The sequence below is a fragment of the Macrobrachium nipponense genome, chromosome 32 (genome assembly GCF_015104395.2).
Source record: "Macrobrachium nipponense isolate FS-2020 chromosome 32, ASM1510439v2, whole genome shotgun sequence".
In the NCBI taxonomy this organism is placed as follows: domain Eukaryota; kingdom Metazoa; phylum Arthropoda; class Malacostraca; order Decapoda; family Palaemonidae; genus Macrobrachium; species Macrobrachium nipponense.
The window spans coordinates 48,841,450-48,853,949 of NC_061094.1; positions in this window are offsets into that span (position 1 = coordinate 48,841,450).

Genomic DNA, 12,500 nt, shown 5'->3' on the forward strand with positions numbered 1-12,500 from the left:
ATAATAGTCATCTGTAGGCCCATAATAATTCGGTCATATTATTATTTTGTCAAGCAAGCAACTGAGTTCAATTATAGTACTCGCTTTAGCTTTGTTTACGAGATGAAAATTAATGTAGCAGTGGCTGGAGGACTGGCACTGTAAAGTATTATGTAAGTTCATATCATTATTAGAGTTGTTGCTGTAAAATGTTTATGTACATAACATTTGTTAAATAGAGTAATACGCACCCATTAAATAGATAGTAATACATATGTAATATATACGCTATAGTCAGGGTACAGATCATAATAATTGCGCTATAGCCTACTCGGTTTGTTTTATCGAAGCAGGACTACCTTCTTTTGGTTTCAGCTGACTTTCATACTAATGGAATCATGGATACATTTTTGTATTATCAGTTCTATGAATGAATATTGTTGTTGCTACAGTCGGTTTTTTTTTCGGGTGGTGTAAAACTCGTCAGATATAATACACCTGGCTGAGGAAGGACACAGAGGATCTCTGTTTTTTTAAACAATTCTCTCCATCCACACCCAAGTTATTTCGAACATTTTTCATTCTCTCAAGAAGGTTATGAATAAATGATAAAACCAAAGAAATAATCACCTAGCATTAATGTAAAGAAAACAAGAAAAATGAAAAATTAGTGCGATTGTGAATTTTTTCTATCGTTAATGTTTAATGAGTAAGTGTTTAGCGAATTGTTAGGGTTTAGTGAGTAAGCGTTTAGTGAATGTTTATGAGTAAGTGTTTGATGAAAGTTTAGGGTTTAGTGAATGTTTACTGAGTCTTTAGGGTTTAGTGAATGTTATTGAATGTTTATTATGTAAATATTCAGTGAATGTTTTGTCTTTAGGGTTATAGTGAATGTTTTAGCGTTTAGCGTTTAGTGAATGTCTTGTGAATGGTAGTGTATAGTGAATGTTCAAATAAATATGATTAGTTTACGTATTTGTAGGTGTAACGATCATTGGATGAATTTATACAAGAATGCTGCAATAAGTAATATATTCAGATATACATGGTTCGCTTAGTGGGCGAATCCTCTGGTCAACACTGAGATAGGATCATCATAAAAATGAGTAAAAAAGTGCAATGTGAAGTTATGAAATAATATCTTTTTTTAAAATAAACTCATCTGATGGGTACGGCAGGATTGAAGAAAGGATCATAATTATAGCAGTATGCAAGAAGTGAATAAGGAAGTCGAAGCCGGAATAAGGAAGGACAATTCATAATAATTAATGAATTGGTCAGAAAATTCCAACCTCAAAAAAGTATCTTTAATGAAGAATAATATTCGACAGAGAATAGAAGATGAGGAAATTGTGAGATGCCATTTATGTGGAATGCAATGTGGCGTCGATAAAAAGAAGTAAAAAATGCACCGAAATTTCTTCGGCGCAATCGAGTTTTGTTCAGCGTATAATTCGGTATGAAACTCTCAGCCGGCCGTAGTGGCCCGCGTATTGCGGTGCCAGACGCAAGATCATGGCACCTTTAACTTTGAATAAAATAAAAGCTACTCATACTAGAGGGCTGCAACTTGGCTCGCCTGATGATTGGAGGATGGATGATCAGTATATAAATTTGCACCCCTCTAGCCTCAGTAGTTTTTAAGATCTGAGGGCGGACAGACAAAGCGCGGACGGACAAACAAAGCCGGTAAAATAGTATCCTTTTACAGAAAACTGAAAGCATTTTAACACGATGGCTATGATGGTGCATGATGGAAAAGCGATAGATCTGCCCTGTATGTTGTAGTCTTTTATGCTTATTTGAGAATCCTTTTTAGAAAGTGATAGATGAGAAGGTCCTCATTCGAGGTGACGCAGTTTCTATAAATCAGGAGGATCTTAAAGACGAAAGGGTTTTAAGACTGTATACGGAAATGTGCAAGGTAATAATCTATTAATCGCCTTCGCCTTTTCGTCAGTTTTCTTGATATTTTCATCGAACAGGTATCTGAATTTTTTCTTTTTGTTGTATTTGTTCTTTTCGTTGCTTTGTAGATCTGTTATTTATTCCTTTAAAGGTACTTTTAGATGAAACGAGGGAAATGGCTCAAGACAGAGACAGATGGAGAAGAACTGTATCAGCCTCATGCCACTGGCCAGTGGCGGGAAGATAAAGTAAAGTAAAGTAAAGTAAAGTAAAGTAAAGTAAAGTAAAGGTACTATGAATTATCTATTTCTTCAATTTTTTCTTAACTGCCTGGGATCTCTGTTGAAGTTTTAATCCCCCAAATAGTTTAAACGTTATTTTCGGAAAGATCCTCGTCTCTAAACGAATCAAAATTCCTTTCATCCTTTGTAGATTCCTTTCGCTACAAAACTCACCACCAAGCCAGAATCCAACTCAACTGACATTCCATCTCTCGATCCTTTTAAACTGTTTCAGGTCCTACGTTCCCCTCGTCCCGGATCCTATCCTCTGATAATATTGTTTTTTTTTCTTTTTGCTCTCCTTGCAGTTATCGGAAACCTAATGGAAACAAACTCAAAATGCCACGGCAACGATGAGTCACCAAAGGTCTCGTTTCGTCGATAAATAACCAAACTCGTTCCCTCCACTTGAGTGACTGAAAGGAAAAGGACCCAGTTCTCAAGGGAGCTGCAGTTATTGTTCTCGGAAAGAAACTGAAGTATTGATTCTCAGTATTGAAAACAGACTGAATCTTTGATGTACATTTTTTTCACCTTCGTTACTTTTATTTTTTAAATCCAATAAGACGTTGGAACTTCTCTAAGTTTAAGTATTCCATTTTTGAGAAAAAAAAATTCCAAATAAATGTATGCTTTTAAAATTAATAAAGTCGATACTTCTTTAAATTTCCTTGGGGGATCAGAAAATGCAATGACATTGCACCAGTAAACATCATTCAAATGTGTAGATATATATAATATACATATCATACATAATATACATATATCAATATATATAATATATATAATAATATAGTATATATATATATAATATATATATATATATATATATATATATATATCATACATACATACATACATTAAATATATATATATAATACTACATACATATACATACATACATATAATATACATACATACATACATATATATATATATATCATACATACATATATATATATACATACATACATACATATATATATATATATATATATATATATATATACATATATATATATATATATATATATATATATATATACCATATTATGTATGTATGCATACATATATATATGCATATATATATATATATATATATATATATATATATATATATATGCATATATATATATATATATATATATATATATATATATATATATATATGCATATATATATATCATATATATATATATATATATATATATATATATATATATATATATATATATATATATATATATATATATATATATATATATATATATATATATATATATATGCATACATATATATATATATATATATATATATATATATATATATATATATATGTGCATATATTATATATATATATATATATATATATATATATATATATGCTATATATATATATATATATATATATATATATATATATATGCATATATATATATATATATATATATATATATATATATATATATATATATATATATATATATATATATATATATATATATATATCGTATATATATATATATATATATATATATATATATATATATATGCTATATATATATATATATATATATATATATATATATATGCATATATATATGCATATATATATATATATATATATATATATATATATATATATATATATATATATGCATATATATATATATATATATATGCATATATATATATGCATATATATATATGCATATATATATGCATATATATATACATATATATATATATATATATATATATATATATATATATATATATATGCATATATATATGCATATATATATATATATATATATATATATATATATATATATATATATATATATATATATATATATATATATATATATATATATATATATATATATATATATATATATATATATATATATATATCTATATATATATATATATATATATATATATATATATATATGCATATATATATGCATATATATATATTTATATATATATATATATTATATGCATATATATATATATATGCATATATATATATATATATATATATATATATATATATATATATATATATGCATATATATATATGCATATATATATATATATATATATATATATATATGCATACATATATATGATATATATATATAGAGAGAGAGAGAGAGAGAGAGAGAGAGAGAGAGAGAGAGAGACAGACAGGTGGGGGTGGTCGAGCGACCAATATCACATTACTAATATTTTCATCCAGTGAAAGGGAAACCACGAAGGTATTTTTTGTTAAGTATATAACTAGAATTTAAGCAATGAAATTCAACATGACTCTACGGGTTTCGTTATACTAAAACCACAAATACAGTAGTAGCATAAATATAGGAGATGCAAATCAGAAACTACTAAAATTCAAGTACTTGGAAAATTAGTAACGACCCCTCCGGAGTTTACTGTACTCTGTGTTTTAGATTTTGAATAAGGGGGTGAACCGACCTCCATCTTACTCGGAGCGCAGGCTCAAATCTACGGTCCAATAACACGTTATTTTGCCAATGACAATCAAAATAAATACGCTATATTTTATTAGAAATTATAGTTCTGTACTGTTTAACATGCACATTATTTATTTTTTACATTTCTGTTCTAATAGATAAATCATAAAAATCCTATCCTAAAATTTCTGCATCTTTCACTCAACGCGAAACACCTTTTTCAGACCCTTTCAGGCATCTCCTTAGGGCTTTCCTACCACCCCAAGAAGAGGAAGAACAACAACAACAAAAGAATTAGTGGATGAAAGTGGCAGAGGTTCACTAATAACAACTCAGGATCATGAGAGAGCATTAAATAGAGATATGTCTCATTAGCCTTATTCACAAGTAAGGAAATCGCTTCCAGGACGATATCCGCATTCCCTCGCTTCCATAAGATAACATTTTCAGGAGTGATTGAGGGGCAATATAAACGGTAATACTAGGAGGGTTTCTTATGTATCACTATATATATATATATATATATATATATATATATATATATATATGTATACATGTGTGTCCGTGTGTATGTTGGTGTCAAAAAGAAAACTTACAAGCAACTAATATCGGAAGACAATTGTCACACGATAAGATGTTTTCTGTGAATCCCATAGTTATTACGTATTCAATGCATAATTTTAGTTTGGAAATGTCATTCCAAAAACGAAATAATGATTCCAAAAGTCTCTTGACAATTTGCAAACTTTTCATTCCATCCCGCATTCCTTTAAAGATTGATATTCATCGAAACAAAGGGTCGTTAATTGAAATTCCTAGGGACTATAAAACAGACTTTTCAAGGCTAAATGACCAAATGCGAATGGTTATATCAGACAATTGGGCATCGGCCCTTTATTTCAATTTGTCAGCTTGAATGAATGGGGAGTCTACTGTAAAGATTTTCCATCTAGACTGAAGTATAGCTCGAACGTTTCATGAAATACAATTTTAATCCTACATGCTCTTTTATGTTATATACATATATATAATATATATATATATATATATATATATATATATATATATTTATATATATATTATATATACATATATATATATATATATATATATATATATATATATATATATATATATATATATATATATATATATATATAAGAGGTTCAGGAGGTCCATTGATACTAAAGATGAAGGCCAAGATTTATTATAAAAACGTTTCGCACATTAACTTTGTGCATCTTCAGTCTGTAAAAAGAGAAATGCATATATTAAAAACTAAAAAACAGGATTCACAATAGTATTCATTAAAATGCAATAAAATATAAATAGTTAAAAAGAGAAGAAGAACCACTGAGGTACCAACCGACTAGAATGGAAGGAAAGCAAGGAATGATTTTTGAGAGAGCCAGGTCCAAGACGTTGACTATGCCAGATGTAGAGGTGAAGCCGAGGTGTTGTTATTCAATGGGGGAACCAGCCTTTTAATAATTAAAGATTCCAAGGTAGTTAGGTGGTCCGGGTCTTTAGTATAACCTATTATCGAAAAGTGCTGTTTTGATACATTTATTTTGCATTTGGTGGCATGATTCTTGATACTAGAAAATTCAGGATTACTAATTCTTTGACCTGTTCTATAGCTGAAACCCATATGGCTACAATATCTCATCTGCAGTAATCTTCGAGTCGATCCCACGTAAGTTGCAGGGCATCCTGCGCATTTGAATTTGTATACAACGTTGGATCTCATGAGTCAATTCAGAATTCACGACTGCAGTATATCGAAAAAAGGCGTTCACGGGATTAGCCAATAACTTCTATAGTTCTTGTCAGAAAACCTTTAAAACTAATACCATATACACACTGGTCTATAGAGCTTTGAAATATTCATCCAACTGGCAAATTTTTCATAACGAAATGGAATTTTTAATAACCTTTTTTCAAAAAAACTCCTATCCCAAAGACATTGTATATAACATAATTAACAAATTAGTAGGTAACTATATCCAACCGCCTCCTCCGCTAATGGATGTCCCAAAAAAAAACTGATGTATGCATCGATTCCATATATAACAGACTCGAAGTTTTCTCTTAGACTCTCACAAATAATAGAACAAGAAATTCCTTATCTCAAAATTAAACTCATCTCAAACAATCCTTGCAAAATTGGCTCGCTTTTTAATTTCAAAGATCGTCTGCAGGACTTCATGAGATCCAACGTTGTATACAAATTCAAATGCGCAGGATGCCCTGCAACTTACGTGGGATCGACTCGAAGATTACTGCGATGAATATATTGTAGCCATATGGGTTTCAGCTATAGAACAGGTCAAAGAATTAGTAATCCTGAATTTTCTAGTATCAAGAATCATGCCACCAAATGCAAAATAAATGTATCAAAACAGCACTTTTCGATAATAGGTTATACTAAAGACCCGGACCACCTAACTACCTTGGAATCTTTAATTATTAAAAGGCTGGTTCCCCCATTGAATAACAACACCTCGGCTTCACCTCTACATTCTGGCATAGTCAACGTCTTGGACCTGGCTCTCTCAAAAATCATTCCTTGCTTTCCTTCCATTCTAGTCGGTTGGTACCTCAGTGGTTCTTCTTCTCTTTTTAAACTATTTATATTTTATTGCATTTTAATGAATAACTATTGTGAATCCTGTTTTTTAGTTTTTAATATATGCATTTCTCTTTTTACAGACTGAAGATGCACAAAGTTAATGTGCGAAACGTTTTTATAATAAATCTTGGCCTTCATCTTTAGTATCAATGGACCTCCTGAACCTCTTATGTCTGCGCTCCTGTATACCTCTTATATATATATATATATATATATATATATATATATATATATATATATATATATATATATATATATATATATATATATATATATATACCAATGTTATGTATGGGCATATATATATATATATATATATATATATATATATATATATATATATATATATATATATATATACCCAATAGAAAACTGAAAAATACATATATAAAATAAACCAATTAAATACTTCAAATGAAAATCATGTGTAAATCATATCAGCGAACTCCACATATCCAGTCTAAGTTAATAGCAAAAAATTACAAAACGTAATTTTTTAGAGTACTTTCTATGATCGTCTTTCCCTACAAAAATACATTACCGCACAGGCAGTAAAACATTTCGTAAAAATTGCTGAAAGTTTATTTGTTTTTCATTTCCCGGATTCATTTTTAGTTACTAGAGAGCTATAATTATTCTGCTTTACCTCAGAAAAAAAGCGTGTAATGTTTATTGGATGATTTTGTTTATTTTTAAACCAGAGTAATTTGCGTTTGTTGCTGCATTTATGCAAGGTAGATGTCCCAGAAGAATTATTAATCACTTATTTTTGGTATTGAATACTTGCTACTGAGCAAACATTGTAAATAGATTCCAGGCAACTGTCTGGTAATTAGATAAACCGGTTGTGCATGCAATGTATAAGGTTGGAAATGGAAATTAGTTTCATAATCTACAATAGACTTGATAGAGACAAATGAGTCGCTTGGTAAATAAGCATGCCAAAATATATGCATGTTACATGCATACATACATACATACATTTTGTTAACAGAGCTGGCATTTAAGTGAGAGAATACGCTTCGTATCTTAACTGCATTTAAGTTCGTATCCAAAATCCTTTGGGTCACAAGCACACAACATCAATGAACCTGCCAGTGAGTTGTAATTTTTTTCACGTGGAAATGTGATTTAGAGTGGCATCTGACTTGATGAGAGAGCGAACTTTATTTGATATATCTTAGTAGGAAAATACCTGGCTCTGATTCCGGGAGTGGGAGGTTGGGTGGGGAGGGGGAGGGGGTGTTGATAAAAATATTGCCGTCGCGTGGCCAGTCTTCCTTTTAATTTCTATAAAAAAAATTTCACTCTTCTTCGGGACTGAAATTTTCTCTCATTCAGTTCCTAGTTACATTATCATATATTCAAACATGATCATATATGCATACATCTTTACATACACACCAACCTTGGTATGTGAATGAGCGTATTAGTCGTTGACAGTTAGTAGTCAAAGGGTGTTTCACTAACTACTGCGGCACCTCCAGCTTATCATCTAAACGTTTTCAAAGCTACAACAGTTTTCATAAGTCGTTTAATTATCTCCACTTCCGTCTTTTCTTCAGTAATTACTATCTGAAATTCTTGGAATCATTTAAAAAATTTGAACAATGTTTTAAAAGACTAATTCACCCTTTAGTTTTTGTATGCAAATTGAAGATTTACGTAAATATATATATATATATATATATATATATATATATATATATATATATAATATATATATATATATTCATATATATATATATATATATATATATATATATATATATATATATATATATATATATATATATATATATAGATATATAGATTTTATTTACTTAGAAACTTTTTCCGAAAATACAAGAAATATATATATCTCTCTGATTGGCTATACATACATACCTTTGGTACATACATACAAAAAAGCCACACGCAAGCACACATACACGTATATATATGTATATTTATAAATATATTATATATATATATATATAGTATATATATATATATATGTGATATATAATATATATATATATATATATATATATATATATATATATATATATATATATATATATATATATATGAGAGGAGAGAGAGAGAGAGAGAGAGAGAGAGAGAGAGAGAGAGAGAGAGAGAGAGAGAGAGAGAGAGAGATTCTGAGGTTTGAAAATATATATGATTTTGGAAATTCTCAAGAAAGAAAAATCACATATGCCTGTTGATAACAGCTATATATGACAAATATCTGACGCAAGAGAAACCTTTCGCCGAGATCCAAGTCTATTTTTTTATTTGTAATTCCAATATCTCCATTCAGCCGCTCTCTGTAGTGTTGGTGTTTGCTTCCACTTTCTTTACTGACTCTAACCCAATTTTCCTTTTTTTATTTTTTTTCCTTACATGTTTTTTTCCCGACAGGATTTCAAAGTCATTCTGTTTTATTTACAGTTATATTATAGTCGTGGATGAAGTTCCTCTCTTTCATTTGTCTGTCCGTCCGCACTCTTTCCTGCCCGCCCTACGATCTTGAAAACTACTGAGGCTAGAGGTTTACTAAGTGGTATGTTGATCATCCGCCCTCCAATCATCAGACATAGCAAATTACAGCCCTCTCGCCTCGGTAACTTCCTGTATGTACCTTAAATTAAATAGTCATTTAATTAATATTTTACTACTATAGAGATAGCTATAATATTGATTACCTAGGTGATATCATAGTTTAGGATAAAGTTGGGAAGGGTTACGTCATTGTGTTCATATATATATATATATATATATATATTATATATAATATATATATATATATATATATATATATATATAATTATAATTATATTAACACCCTTACCCTCCCACCGTGACTACATACACACACACACACACACACACACACACACACACACACACACACACATATATATATATATATATATTATATATATATATATATATGTGTGTGTGTGTGTGTGTGTGTGCGTGTGTGTGTATGTAGTCACGGTGGGAGGGTAAGGGTGTAGGTTGTGAGAGAGGGTGTGAGTGAGGTTATCATGGTACCCCATTAAGAACCTGACCCTCATTACTTTTATCAAGTATGTTGTTTATGTGCCTGGTTGTAATGGATAAATCGACTGAGAGCTGATAATTTCTCATCATGGAAGCTTTTCCACCCATAAAACAGTTCTTACAGCTTAAATGTTTCATATCTAGTTTTTTATGCAAACCATTTTTTTCATATTAACAATCTAACGGTAATTTCAGTATTATAAAGTTATGAACTTTACTACGTTTCAATCTCTGAGGTCGAGGGTTTAGGTCAGTCAAGTATTCGCTGTATAAATTACCTAAATCTATACATTTCAGAGCATATAATATGACCTAGAGATCAATACCTAATTAAGGATGACCATCCTAATTAGACTCAGATTTCGGAAAAAGGGAATAGTGTTCCCTGGCGGTTGTGTACCTTTTTCTCTTTACGTGCATACTTCCACCCCTCATTTTTCTCTCCTTATCACTCTTTTTTTACTCATCATGAACCTCTGTCTGTTTGGTTATGCTGAATGTACTCTAGAAGCTCGTTTATGCCAGAACATCCATCAATTAAGGTCATAGGTCAAAAAAAGTAAGAAAAAAACAGTTTTGGGTTAAAAGTTCTAACAAAATTTTCCCATTTTCTATTACTAAAAATATGTCAGCCTTGCCAGACGGACGATGTTTTTGCTTCTTACGCAATCCTTTGGCCTTTTAAATCGGGTATTTAAAGGGACTGTGGCGCTGCCACACCCTTTTTATGAGGCTAGATTTTACCGTCGGTGTATAATTCCATTTATCAACGCAAATATTTGGAAATTCTAACTTTTAGCTGCCATGTACGATACTTCATTCGTTACCGGGTTGATTGTGAACAACCTCACGTCACCGTGTCGGAGACTCTGAGTACCTTAATTCTTTTGAAAAGGTTGTTTATCCCGACTTGCGCGTGTTTGTGCGTGGTTTAATGAAGAATTATTCGTTATTGAATAAAATAAATTTTCAATAATGCCGAGGTAGTAAGAGATACAGATACCTGCAAGAATGTGGACGAAGGCTCTGTGAAAATAAGTGCAAATATCCTCATAAATAAAAATAATAACCACCCGGGCTTTTCAACTCGTGCGGGAAGAGAGAGAGAGAGAGAGAGAGAGAGAGAGAGAGAGAGAGAGAGAGAGAGAGAGCGGAGACACGTATAATTAGTGAAGAGTGATAGTGGAATTAGTTGTGGAACACCGTCTACCGTATTATTGTGTAGAAAACTTATGAAAAAGGAATGACTGAACATTCTGAAGTACAATACAGTCAACTTGTCATATCTCATGTACATGATTGACGTTCCACAAGCAATGCTACATCTTTTATTTAAAGTGTTTGGAGATCTTGTAGACAAAAATCAGCAATGAAAACTGTAATGAGGCCAAATGCAAAATATGAATGAAGCTGTCCACTGTGGGAAAAGTGCATAAAAAAACGTTTCATGGATATACTACCACAGCCACCTGTGCGCTATAAATGAGACCTGTAGAACGCAGCCTGAGGTATGTTAGTGTGTGTGTGTGTGTCAATTATAAATGCATATAGGTGGTATTCCTATTAAATCAAGTAATTAGGAAAAAGAGAAACCAATAACAAGGTCATCTCTGATACTCAAATTACGGAAGAGGTGTGACTGGTATGGTATTGGCCGACTACCTCGGTATTAGCGAGTTCGATTCTCGGGCATTCCATTGAGGGGTCAGAGATATGTATTTCTGGTGATAGAAGTTCACTCCCGACGGGTTCGGAAGTCACGTAAAGCCGTTGGTCCCGTTGCTGAATAACCACTGGTTCCATGTAACAAACAAACAAACAAGAGGAAATCAAAACAGCAGGGATGCCGAGTCCTTGCACGAATTGATACTAAGTCAGGTTAAATCCATTGTAAGTTTTAAAATCAAGTCCCCAAAGACACCACTGTGATGGTTTGGAAAGTCTATGGCTGGAGAAGAAAGGTAAGCTAGAAAAAGGACATTTCGTTTTTAGGCAAAGGATAGATTTTTTTTACTTGCTCAAGATGCTTTTAATATGCAGAATGTGTCCAATATAGCTACATTTTTCTTTTTAAAAGGATATACATGCAAAATATCCCCCATAAGTCAGGTGTATGTGTCTAGAAGCTAGGAAAACTTTATCTTGTATTCTCTCAAAATCAGTATT